General features: G+C 33.1%; 1 protein-coding gene across 1 annotated transcript in view; it reads left to right on the top strand.

The window, feature by feature from the left end:
• Nucleotides 1-13578, top strand: part of LOC143711986 (zinc finger protein GLI2-like) — a 96183-nt gene that overhangs the window by 27662 nt on the left and 54943 nt on the right. The gene's annotated exons all lie outside the window — the stretch shown is intronic.

Genomic DNA, 13578 nt, shown 5'->3' with positions numbered 1-13578 from the left:
TATTCCTGTGATCAAAGCTAAATTTTCAGCATCATTACTCAATTACATCATTACTCATTACTAAATTACCATTTAACATGGTAAAAATATTCATTAGACCACATTGAGGACCAAATCTGTAGACATTTAAAAAATAAATAAATATATAGCTAAATAAATAAAATGTAAGGTAACACTTTATTTTAAGGTGTCATTGTTACAGTGTAATTATATAATTAAGTACTGAGTAACATTAAGTAACTACATGTACTCACTATAGGGTTAGGGTAGGATTAGGATTTGATTGAGGGTTAATTGCATGTAATTATGCATCATTTACTGTTATTACTATGGTAATTACATGTAACATATGTAACAAGAACAATGTAAAATAAAGTGTTACCAAATGTAATAATAGGAAAATAAATAAAGGAATAAATTACTTGATAAAACAAATATGATTTTTCTTTATTAAAATGTAATCCTGAATTAATCTTTGTATTATCCCTTTCCTTTATTTATCATTTTCTCTATTATTTTTTACATTTATTCATTTTCTTTTTAACGATTATTTATTATTTTATTTATTTTAAATGTAATTATATATTTATTTATAGTTTTATTTATTTTTATAGTTATTTAAGCGTTCATTTATTTTTATATTTATTTATTCCTGCATTAATTTATTTCCAGATTTATTAATTTATTTATTTAAAAATGGAGGCGGCACTTGCACTAAGACTAAAACCATTAAAAATAATTGTTACTTAAATATAATTAACATGAGTTAGTTGCTAAAGCAACATTTCTCAATTTAATTTAGTTCAACTTGATTTACTATATTATATTATATTAATTATATTTCAATTAGTTTGATGTAGTAAACATATGTTTATTTCTTAATTGTTTAGACAGCAGAGAGATAAATAGGCCATTTTGTTGAAGTCTCTTGCTTCTCATCTGTTCCTCTTGAGAAAAAGACCCCAGAAATCTCATGTGTGTTTCTTTCAGAGTTTCAGATAAGATCTCAAACCATGCAAAATCCAGAGTCTGCCATTAAAAGTCTGAATATGATCTCAAATATTTCTCACCAAATGATCTGAACTGCTCTCCACATTCATTTTATAGCTCTATACCTTTAAGACTATTGTGTCTATGTCTCCTCAAGTAGTATTTTAGGAGAAACGTCTGAGAAAGTTTCAGGCTTGACTAACATTTCAAGTTCAAGTTCATTCTATTTATAGTCAAGTCAAGTCATCCTCATTTATATAGCGCTTTTAACAATGTAGATTGTTTCAAAGCAGCTTTACAGAGATAAACATATAATTTAAGGTATATTTAAAATATATTGCACATTTACAAAGGCCACTAGGCTGACCAAAGTGCTTTACAGAACAACCATATAAGAAAATAAAACCTGCATAACAACACATAAAACACAAATAAAAGCAGCAAAGCAGTGATTAACCTTAAAACAGGAGTAGCAAAACATCAGACTCAAATATAAAATAGTAAAATAGAAGTGGCAAAGCTGTATCAGACTCAAATTAGGGCTGCACAATATATCGAAATTAGCGAAATATCGCAAATGTATATACAGTATCGCGATATGCATATCGCAACAGCTTGCAACAAAAGACATAGAGAAAATCACTCGCTGCACTTGACTAAATAACTTTTCTAGCTTTAATAAGAATCAGTATATATTTAATTTATACAGTTAAAACTAAGCAGTGTTTTATTTTTACATTTGATTATTCAGTTTCTGTTGTTTAATAATCCTAGGATAACCTGAACCCTGTGGTTTACGCTGATCTTATGCTACAGTAAAACACTGTTCACTTTCAGAAGTTATAGGGATGTTTTCTTGTCACAAAAAGAATGTGAAACACGTATGTAGGTTATATAATTTTGAATTTATTTGAAAGATTATTTAAGTTTATTTTACACACTATCGCATTATCTAATGAGTTATCGCATATCGCAATTTTCTTCAATTTCGTGCGGCCCTAACTCAAATATAGAATGGGAAACAGGAGTGTCAAAAAAGTATCAAATAGTAAAACCAAGCTAAGAATAGAGATCAATATGCTAAAGAAAAAAGGGTATGTTTTTAACAGATCGTTTTAATCTCTAGAGAACGGCGAATGGAAGATCTCCTTTAAATCCGGTGATCTGTGACGAGAAACATCTCATGGCAGCTGTATGATATCAGTTCTGTCTTCATGAAGAGCCTGCAGGTGTTTGGCGTGTTGCTCAGATTTACCTGCGTGTTATTAGCCTGTCATCTCGTCAGATTGATGTCTCACGGCTCACTCTCCTGGTGTTAGTTCAGGTTAGGCTCTTCTGTGTGGCCTCGGGTGACTTTAGAAACGCTGCCAGGATTCAGCTCTATAATCTGTCCTTTAGGAAACGCAAACGGAGCTGAAGCATCCTAGAGTATAAAGCTGTGAGAGGAGCATTCCTCCGGCGTGACGTGGGCCTGGATGAGTTTTGTGGTTTCTGCATGTCGGGACGGTGTCTTTCTGAGATGCTGACGCCTGTGTTAATGAGTGGAGATAATTAATGTAATGACATCTTCAGATATTAGTAAAGAAACGCCTGCTAAACGTGGCTCCACAAGCAGCGGACACGAATGGATGTCTCATTATGTGTTTGTTCACAAATCGAAGGAGGTGAATAAAATAAATATGAATCAGAAATTATGCATTGAAATCATGATTGCATGAACATTTTTGTCTTTAGAAAAAAAGGAATGTGCACTGATGAATGCATTCATTAAAAAATTTATATATTTTTAAATATTTTATGTAAAGTATATATATATGTGTATTATTATATTATTATAAGTATATATATATATATATATATTATACTATATACATTTGTCTAATTATTTGTGAGTAATTGCACCTAACATTAAATATTTTTATATTGTAATTTCAAATTTAATAAATTATTTTAATATATATATATATATATATATATATATATATATATATATTATTCATATATAACTAAATAATAAATATTGTTTTTAAAATATTTGATGTAAATATTTTTATATTGTAATTTCAAATTTAATAAATTATTTTAATAAATATATAGTATTCATATATTTATATAACTTCATAAAAAATATTTTTTTAAATATTTGATGTAAAGTATATAAATTATACTATATTAGTGCTGTCAATCAATTAAGTAAATAACTAATTATTCACACATTTTTCTGTAATTAATCATGATTAATCGCAACATGAACGTTTTTTATATATTTTTATATTCTAATTTCAAATGTAAGCTAATTTTATGCATAGGCTATATAGATTTATATAAGTGCTGTCAATCAATTAAAAAATAACTAATGAATTTAAAAAAAATCTCTAATTATTTGTGATTAATTGCACCTAACATTAAATATTTTTAATTGAATTATTAATTTAAAATTTAATCTATTAATTAATATATATTATTCATAAGTTTATATAACTTCTTGAATATAAATTCATCATCATGATCTTTTTTTCCAATGAAACTATACAATGAAAGTCAGTCCAAATTAGTTTAAACTCTTGAAAATATCTTCTTTTGTTCTTTGCAGACGAAATAAAGTCATGTTGGTTTGGAAAAACTTTTTTGATTTCATGTTTATAATAGTTTCAACTTTAATTGCTCAATTTGATTGCAAAATAAAGCACAGCAGACTAAATGTTGAAATGGATTGAGGCTGTGAAACACTGCGACATTAAGACTGAGCCGAGGAGAAACCGCACGTCACCCACAAGTCAGCCAGATGTGGATGAAAAATAAACCAGACGCTCTGGGTAAACCGACAAAGTACTCGTTATTTGTTTTGAACGCTTCAATTATCCTGGTTACGTTGACGACTGACAGACCCGTTTAATTTCTGTTCTACCAACATCAGATTTGTGTATAACTTTGGTTTTAGTGTTGAAACTGCCCATGAAATTATTCCTTCTTGATCCTTGTTTTTATCCTCAGAAATCAAAGCTGAATGAGTCTATGCTGGAAAAATAACGTGATACAGAAAAGATCAGTGCAGGAAAACCATTCAAGCACTTTTATTCTGAAAAAAACACTCGCTTCGACAGGCAGAGATGAGGTTTGACTGTCATGAAAAGTGACCAATCACAGTTTTATGTGCTGTCTATCTGAAATAGATTCATTATTTAGTATTTTACTACAGAAATGCAATATTATGATGCCGTGAGTTCATCTGATCTCCTAACGACTTAAACCTAAATCTGATCGATTTCTACTAGTGATGCACTGAAACTGAAGTTTTCAAAGTTTTCATTTATCTGACAACCGAAATGTTTTTATTTAATGAACAATTAATGAAATGTATTTAATAATCAACATTCAAATTAAAACTATAAGAATTTAAATGACTCATAAGGCAGTTTTATATACAATTTAACGATATAAATATGTTTCTACACCGTTGGAACCTCTGGCATGTTTACAGATTGTAGTTTATCCATGTTTTGTGCACAAAAAGGTCAAAACGTGCCACCGGAACCGAGCTAATTAAACCATCATTTCGGTTAATGATTTCGGCCCTTCAAAACTGAAAATGCGAACAATATTTTACTGCCGAAATTTCTCTGCATCACTAATTTCTGCATTTTCTGAAGGAAATATTTTTTACTATCTATCTATTTTATGAAGTGCAAAAGCAAAACTCACTATTATGTTCTGGTGGTTTTAATCAGAAGAACCCATAATGTGTCTCGAGTCCCTCAAGTCTCTGGGATTTTCTCATTCATCTAATTTTGTAGAGCAACTCAACGCCCTTCACGTTCCTCTCTGAGAGGAAAATGCTGTCATTTATCTCCATACATTCACGGAGAGGTGGATAAAATGAGGTGGATATTTGATATTTTGTTAAATTTGGTCCCACCTTCGACCAGAACAGCAAGGACGTTCTGTAATTCCCAAACTCTGAGGAGAACATTAGCACTTTTCCTAAAGGATTTTCCATCAGGTTTCCCTCTCTATAACTATGATATTACTAAAATTAATATCATACACTGCCAATATCATAATAACCACACTGCCAAAACATAATTTTCTTTCTCAGTATTATTGTCTTGTTTACCACAAATGTCTAAACATTATTAAATCAAGATACATTTACTTGAGAACCCAAATGACTTGTTTTCCCCTTTTCTCATCTCACATCTATCTTGATTTAAGAATGTAAATATTTGTGCTGAAAAATGAATAGCAAAATATTTTTTTGCACTGACATGCACCAATATATTCTTCAGAAAACGTAAAAATCTAGTGTTGTATAATTTTTTAGCTCCTATGAGGTTCATTATCTTCAATGGTGTTTTTCATCTTAATATGTTAGAGTTTGTCATGTGATCTCTGACTAACGCCTGCCCCATTAATGAGAGATTTGAGATGCTGTGGTAAATTACGAGCTCTTTTAACACAGCGACCCGCGCACTCATCTTTACTGACCCGAACCAACTCAAAGAAACTATTAAACTCAGACATCTGCTTCTTTCTAGTTTTTGATTCAACATGAAACTTATTGTGGCTTTTTCCCCTTATAAACACTGAAACACTAATGAGTGCCTATTTAACCCAACACTTTGGTTAGTGTTACAGTAGAGCTCAGTGTGAAAGAAACTTTGTGAGAGTTTGTGGACCCAGGTCCGATTACAGAACATTCTTAATGTTTTATAAAAAATAATATAACAACTTCTTATTTTCTAACATGCACTCTTAGAAGAAAGAGTTCTATATAGAACTCTAGGGTTCTTGATTCAATTTTAAAGGGTTAGTTCACCCAAAAATGAAGATTATGTCATTAATGACTCACCCTCATGTCGCTCCAAGCCCGTAAGACCTCCGTTCATCTTCAGAACACAGTTTAAGATATTTTAGATTTAGTCCGAGAGTTTTCTGTCCCTCCATTGAAAATCTATGTACGGTATACTGTCCTTGTCCAGAAAGGAAATAAAGACATCATCAAAGTAGTCCACGTGACCTCAGTGGGTTAGTTAGAATGTTTTGAAGCATCGGAAATACATTTTGTTCCAAAAATAACAAAAACAAGGACTTTATTCAGCATTGTATTGTCTTCCGGTTCTGTTGGGGATCCGCGTTCAGTGACGCTGCTGACGTGTTATCTGGTGCGCCCGAGCTTCGTTTACAGTCTGAGGGAGACGCACGCTGTAAACAAAACAATCTTTGCAAACATGTCTAAGGATTTCCACACAGGGGAAGACTTGCATTTTTTTTTAACCAGACATATTTATTTGAACCCGAATACACGGACGCACCAGATACACGTCAGCAGCGTCTTACGTCAGCAGCGTCACTGCGGACTCGTGAACGCGGATTGACAACAGAACCGGAAGAGAAAACAATGCTGAATAAAGTCGTAGTTTTGGTTATTTTTGGAACAAAATGTATTTCCGATGCTTCAAAACCTTCTACTTCTACGTGGACTACTTTGATGATGTCTTTATTGCCTTTCTGGACAAGGACAGTATACCGCACATAGATTTTCAATGGAGGGACAGAAAACTCTCGGACTAAATCTAAAATATCTTAAACTGTGTTCTGAAGATGAACGGAGGTCTTACGGGCTTGGAGCGACATGAGGGTGAGTCATTAAAGGAGAACTCCGGGCAATTTTTAAGTTAATCTTGACCGTTAGACCTTTGTGAGTACTGACTATAGAAAAAAAACGAACCGGATTGGTGCTTGCTACGTGGAGCTGCGACCGCGAATGCCCAGAGCTCCCACCCAGCTAAAACGGCAGCTATGGGGGCATGGACATAAAGAGCGTTTTTGAGCCTCTTAACAGACACAAAATGCAATTAAAATGTCTGTCCAACATGAACAGGGACCCTACATGTGAACAAGATGCGTTTAGCAACTTAGCCATTGTTTCAACTCACCTAAATAGTCTTTTAGACGGCAAGCTGTAGTCTCGCGCTGCAGTCCTCGTGCTGCAGTCCCCCTGCAAAATGACATGCGGTAATCTTTAGCGCGTAGTACTTCTATCGGGAGTTTGCACATCAAGTTGAAGTACAACTAGCCACAACTGCAGAATCTCGAGGTCATGAAAAGGAAGACGATGAAAATTTAAGCTCTTACTGTATATTTTCGCATTCTGTTGCCACAACTCGGAAAGGCACAAACACGAACCATTTCTTCTTCACTTGTAAGCAACTCTGATCTTAACTCGTCGCACATGATCAACGCTCCTCCCACCTGGACATTGTTTACCTTTTCCGGCTACCGCACGGGACTGGAGCGCGAGACTACAGCTTGCCGTCTAAAAGACTATTTAGGTGAGTTGAAACAATGGCTAAGTTGCTAAACGCATCTTGTTCACATGTAGGGTCCCTGTTCATGTTGGACAGACATTTTAATTGCATTTTGTGTCTGTTAAGAGGCTCAAAAACGCTCTTTATGTCGATGCCCCCATAGCTGCCGTTTTAGCTGGGTGGGAGCTCTAGGCATTCGCGGTCGCAGCTCCGAGTAGCAAGCACCAATCCGGTTCGTTTTTTTTCTATAGTCAGTACTCACAAAGGTCTAACGATCAAGATTAACTTAAAAATTGCCCGGAGTTCTCCTTTAATGACATAATTTTCATTTTTGGGTGAACTAACCCTTTAAAGAACACTTTATGCCAAAAAATGTTCTGAGAAAAATCTTAAATGATTGTATAATACTTTCATGCTTGACAAGTTATTTAATTTTTTCTTGTGATAAAATATGTTTACCTTTATTAAAACATAACCCTCTGGAGCTGTTGGGTCATTTTTGACCGAAACAATTTACGTTTGTTTTTTTTGTGTTTTTTTTACTTCATTGGAATGGTACGAAACTTGGTAAAGTTTTGGCACTTGCTATGTGAAGACAAAAAACATGGACGTAATTCGAAAAGATAAAACGATCATACATTTTTTCCCCCACTTGTAGCCTATTGTTCGTGGACAAAAATGTAATCTAGTGGAAGCGTTTGGTACTGCAGCCACACACAATCTCACTGAAAGCTCATTTATTTGAGATATCAACCTCAAATTTGGAACACAACTTGTTTAGATGGATGACTTTGATTTTCACACAGTTTTAGAAAATATATTTGTCATAAAAAATATGTTATGCATTTTTATACATTTTTCACAATAAACTTTAACTTCAATAACTTTTTTTTGTTTATCTTTTTTTTTAAAAATGACTTCGTTATCTGCCAAATTTAAATCTGTGCTCCAAAGCATTCAAGACTTACAACAGTTTAAGTTGGAAGTTTAATTTTCAGGTTTATGCTCAAAACGTGATTAACAGGTAATAAATGGATCATATATTTTCCATGAATATAATTTGGTAAAATAAAATCCCCTATAAAAACATTATCAAAATAAAATATAGTACATATACCAAGCGAGCAGCACCAATAGAAAATGAATGAAAACAAATGAATTAAAACTAAATCCATAAAATGATGGGAAGCCCTAAAAGGTTCTATGCAACACTAGCCACATATAATACACAGCTAGAGATGTGCACGAGTTGATCAGTGAGTCTTCGGCTCGATACAATCTGTCTTTTACAAGAAAAAAACAAGATAATGTTTGAGAACTTCTGAAGAATTTTTTAAAAATCGCACTTGCAAACTTCTTAGAACTAGTTGCATAGTGAATCTGGCCCAGAACCCCGAGTGGAGTGTGATGTTTATTCGTTATGTAAATCCTCGTCCCGATCTCCTCATAAAGACTCAGCGAGTTCCTCTCGGGGGGAGCTCGGATCGCTTCACTAGATCTTCACCCTCTTGGCTGACAAAAGATCTGCTGTTGAATGAGGCTCTTTGTGCCGAGACGAGAGTTGCTCAAACGAGTGGCTCCACTCTCCAGTGAAGTGTCGGGATGTCCCGTGGCACGAGCCCATCCAGCGGCTCAATGCGATGATGTCACTCAGAGTGGCGGGATTGGTGTTTTGATGAGTCTCTGGATCAGTTTGAGATGCTCTGCTGTTCTGTCTATCTATCTATCTATCTATCTATCTATCTATCTATCTATATATCTATCTATCTATCATGTATCTATCTATCTATCTATCTATCTATCTATCTATCTATCTATGTATCTATCTATCATCTATCTATCTATCATCTATCTATCTATCTATCATGTATCTATCTATCGAATGTCTGTCTGTCTATCTATATATATATATATATATCTATATATCTATCTATCTATCTATCGAATGTCTGTCTGTCTATCTATTTATCTATCTATCTATCTATCTATCTATCTATCTATCTATCTATGTATCTATCTATCATCTATCTATCGAATGTCTGTCTGTCTATCTATTTATCTATCTATCTATCTATCTATCTATCTATCTATCTATCTATCTATCTATATATCTATCTATCATCTATCTATCTATCTATCTATCTATCTATATATCTATCTATCATCTATCTATCGAATGTCTGTCTATCTATTTATCTATCTATCTATCTATCTATCTATCTATCTATCTATGTATCTATGTATCTATCTATCTATCTATCTATCTATCTATCTATCTATCTATCTATCATCTATCTATCTATCTATCTATCTATCTATCTATCTATCTATCTATCTATCGAATGTCTGTCTGTCTATCTATTTATCTATCTATCTATCTATCTATCTATCTATCTATCTATCTATCTATATATCTATGTATCTATCTATCTATCTATCTATCTATCATCTATCTATCTATCTATCTATCTATCTATCTATCTATCTATCTATCTATCTATTATCTATCCGTCTGTCTGTCTGTCTATCTATCTATCTATCTATCTATCTATCTATCTATCTATCTATCTATCTATCTATGTATCTATCTATCTATCTATCTATCTATCTATCTATCATCTATCTATCTATCTATCTATCTATCTATCTATCTATCTATCTATCTATCTATCTATCTATCTATGTATCTATCTATCTATCTATCTATGTATCTATCTATCTATCTATCTATCTATCTATCTATCTATCTATCATCTATCTATCTATCTATCTATCTATCTATCTATCTATCTATCTATCTATCTATCTATCTATCTATCTATCTATGTATCTATCTATCTATCTATCTATCTATCTATCTATCCATCCATCTATTATCTATCCGTCTGTCTGTCTGTCTATCTATCTATCTATCTATCTATCTATCTATCTATCTATCTATCTATCTGTCTATCTATCTATCTATCTATCTATCTATCTATCTATCTATCTATCTATCTATCTATGTATCTATCTATCTATCTATCTATCTATCTATCTATCTATCATCTATCTATCTATCTATCTATCTATCCATCTATCTATCTATCTATCTATCTATCTATCTATCTATCTATCTATCTATCTATCTATCTATCTATCTATCTATCTATCTATCTATGTATCTATCTATCTATCTATCTATCTATCTATCTATCTATCTATCTATCTATCTATCTATCTATCCATCCATCTATTATCTATCCGTCTGTCTGTCTGTCTATCTATCTATCTATCTATCTATCTATCTATCTGTCTATCTATCTATCTCTATCTATCTATCATCTATCTATCTCTATCTATCTATCTATCTATCTATCAATCTATCTATCTGTCTATCTATCTATCTATCTACCTATCTATCTATCTATCTGTCTGTCTATCTATCTATCTATCTATCTCTCTATCTATCATCTATCTATCTCTATCTATCTATCTATCTATCATCTATCTATCGTATGTCTGTCTGTCTATCTATCTATCGTATGTCTGTCTGTCTATCTATCTATCTATCTTACTGTAATAACTTTTACCACTGCAGTTTTTACAGTGCTGATTTTACTGTGTATCTGTCTATCCCTTCTGGCGTTCGTTCTCTCTGTCTGTCCATTCTCTCTATCTATACTTCTTGTTGTTCAGTCTATCTGTTCTGTCTCTATCTATTCTGGCGTTTTCTCTCTATCCATTCTATCTATCTGTCCATTCTGCCATTCTCTTTATCATTCTGTCTACCTATCCGTTTTCTCATTCTGTCTATTTATCCTTCCTGTCTTTCTGTCTGTCTATCCATTCAAGCATTCTGTCTCATTCTGTTCATCTGTCTGTTCTGTCAATCTCTCTGTCTCCGTCTCTTTGTCTATCCATCCATTCTGGCAGTCTGTCTATCGTTTTAGCTTTCTGTCTATCCATTCTGTTTATCTACCCAAACCGTCTCTCTCTACCCTTCTATAGGTTATGCCATTCTGTCTATACCCATCTTTTTTGTCGTTCCGTCATTATATTGTCTATCTGCAAGTACAGAAAGTACATTTGATTAACTTTTTGTACTTGGTATGAATCAAAGGATCATAAATAATGAATGATTCTTGAATCAATAACAATTCTGATATAGAATCATGCCTAGGCCAGATTTTCATTTGTGCATTGTTATATATAGACAGTATATACAACCAGACAATCTCCCTTGAAATTTTCCACGCATTTATAGTCTCAGTTGTAAGAAATGAGATGCCAAACATGAGACCCTTGGTCTTCCCGAATGTAATTACAGTGTTTGTAATGAGTGTGGTCACATCACCCCTGACGCGCTCATGCTCTGTTATTAAAGTGGATCCATTACAAACCAGAGGAAAATCCAATGAGGTCCCAGTCCCGATCCGAGATGTGGGGGGTCACCTCATGGATCCTGTTGTTGTGCTCTCATTTCATAATCAGACCCTCGTAACGCCTCCAGACCCTTCATCAGTGCAATCCCAGAGAGCAGATTGAATAACAGGAACCCAAGGAGGAAAACACGCTTTTTGTCTTTTGATTAGTTTTAATTTGATGGTTTTATAAAGCACAGCAATTTTTACTCTCTCAGCTTTACATTAAAGCCACTCACAGATTGCACATGTTTAATTCACTTTTTGAGTTGCAATGCATGACATATGCGTAGATTCAAGACTTAAGTGTAATTTTTAGATCAGGTCACTTTTAATAATATGTCCAATCATTACAAGCTTTTAAATAGTGCCATAAAGCCAATAGGCGCGCTGCTAAAGACTAGTTTGTGTTTTTTATTTCTCTCTCTCTCAGATTAAAGTCAGATTGCAACTGATTTTTACTGCACTATAGCTGCACGTTTAATACACATTTTGTTGAGCTGCAATGCATGACATATGCACAGATTCAAGATTTTTCATTTTAATATGCTGTTTTTAGACCAGGTCACAAAAAGTCCAAGCATTACTAGCTCTTAAATTGATGTCTAATTAACAATAATTAACTCCGGTCCTGTGGGTTAGCTTCTAAACTACTACACTTTTAGCTCTGTGTCTTCCTGGGTCACTGTGTACATTGCTGAAATTAAAATTCAGAGCTTCCCATTTATTTGCAGTGTTTTTAATGCAAGAATTTGGCCATTAACAATAAAATAATAAGCAAATGGGAAGGGCTGCACTATAATGAAATATACTAATTTAATAAATGCAAGTGAATAAATATTACTATTGGAACTGTAAAATAAAATTATTGTCATTAATATTAGTATTATTTTATAACTTTCCTTAAATACACATTTTTTATTTTACAGTTAAATATTACAATAATAATATTTATTTTGTTTGATAATATTATGTACTACTTATAATAATAATTATTATTATTATTTTAAAGTAATATTGACAACCTTTTTGGTCAAATTTCGCAAACCTATAAACAATACAGCAAACTTGGAGCAATTTTTTTTTAATTGCACAAATTATTTTTTTATATGCACTGTGTGTTTCATAGACAGTCAAAACTACAAATATTGTCATTTGAAAGATTCTACATTTGTCATCTTTTGCTGATTTTGGACCTGGTCACGCCAACAAAAAAGTCCAACCATTACTAGCTTTAAAATAGTGCAATAAAGCAAGCAGGAACGAAGCTAAAGACTAGTTAGTGCATTCGTAACACACTCTGAGGTTTATTACAGCGGCTGCACGCTTCGTCTTCAGCTCGACACACGAGAGTGTAAAAGCTAATTACAGTGTGTCCCAAACCAGGCCACGACGAAACAGGGTCAACAGGCTCATCTCTCATTAATCGACTCGTTCTGCCTTAAGCAATGCTAACTGTCAGCACTGGAGTTAATTATTCAATTAAACAGCTTCAATTAACAGCTCGTCTGTGTCGTTCACGATGCTCCAGACAGACATCAGAGACCTTTAATACCTTCTATTTTTCTGTCTTTGGTTCTCTGGGGAGAAATTTCAATCTGATTTTCCACACACAAAAAATTGACCCGTACACCTGAAGATCAAACCAGAGGTGAACGCAGTTCAATGAGTGTTTAATTGATTTTAGTCTGGAAATTCTTGCTTTTTTTCCCTCACTTTTTTAGCACGATTGTCTCAAAAATAAGAGTAAAGGATTGCCAGTTGTCAATTTTATTCAAATAGCACCATTAAAAACAATGTACGTTTTTCAGAAAGCACATTTTGTCAGGCAACAATGTTTTATTTGTGTATTTTATCAATACGAGAATGACCTGTCG

Source organism: Siphateles boraxobius, unplaced genomic scaffold (genome assembly GCF_051911475.1).
Source record: "Siphateles boraxobius isolate OS27281-9 unplaced genomic scaffold, OSU_SipBor_1 5, whole genome shotgun sequence".
Lineage (NCBI taxonomy): Eukaryota > Metazoa > Chordata > Actinopteri > Cypriniformes > Leuciscidae > Siphateles > Siphateles boraxobius.
This window is presented reverse-complemented; position numbering and strand designations above follow the sequence as displayed.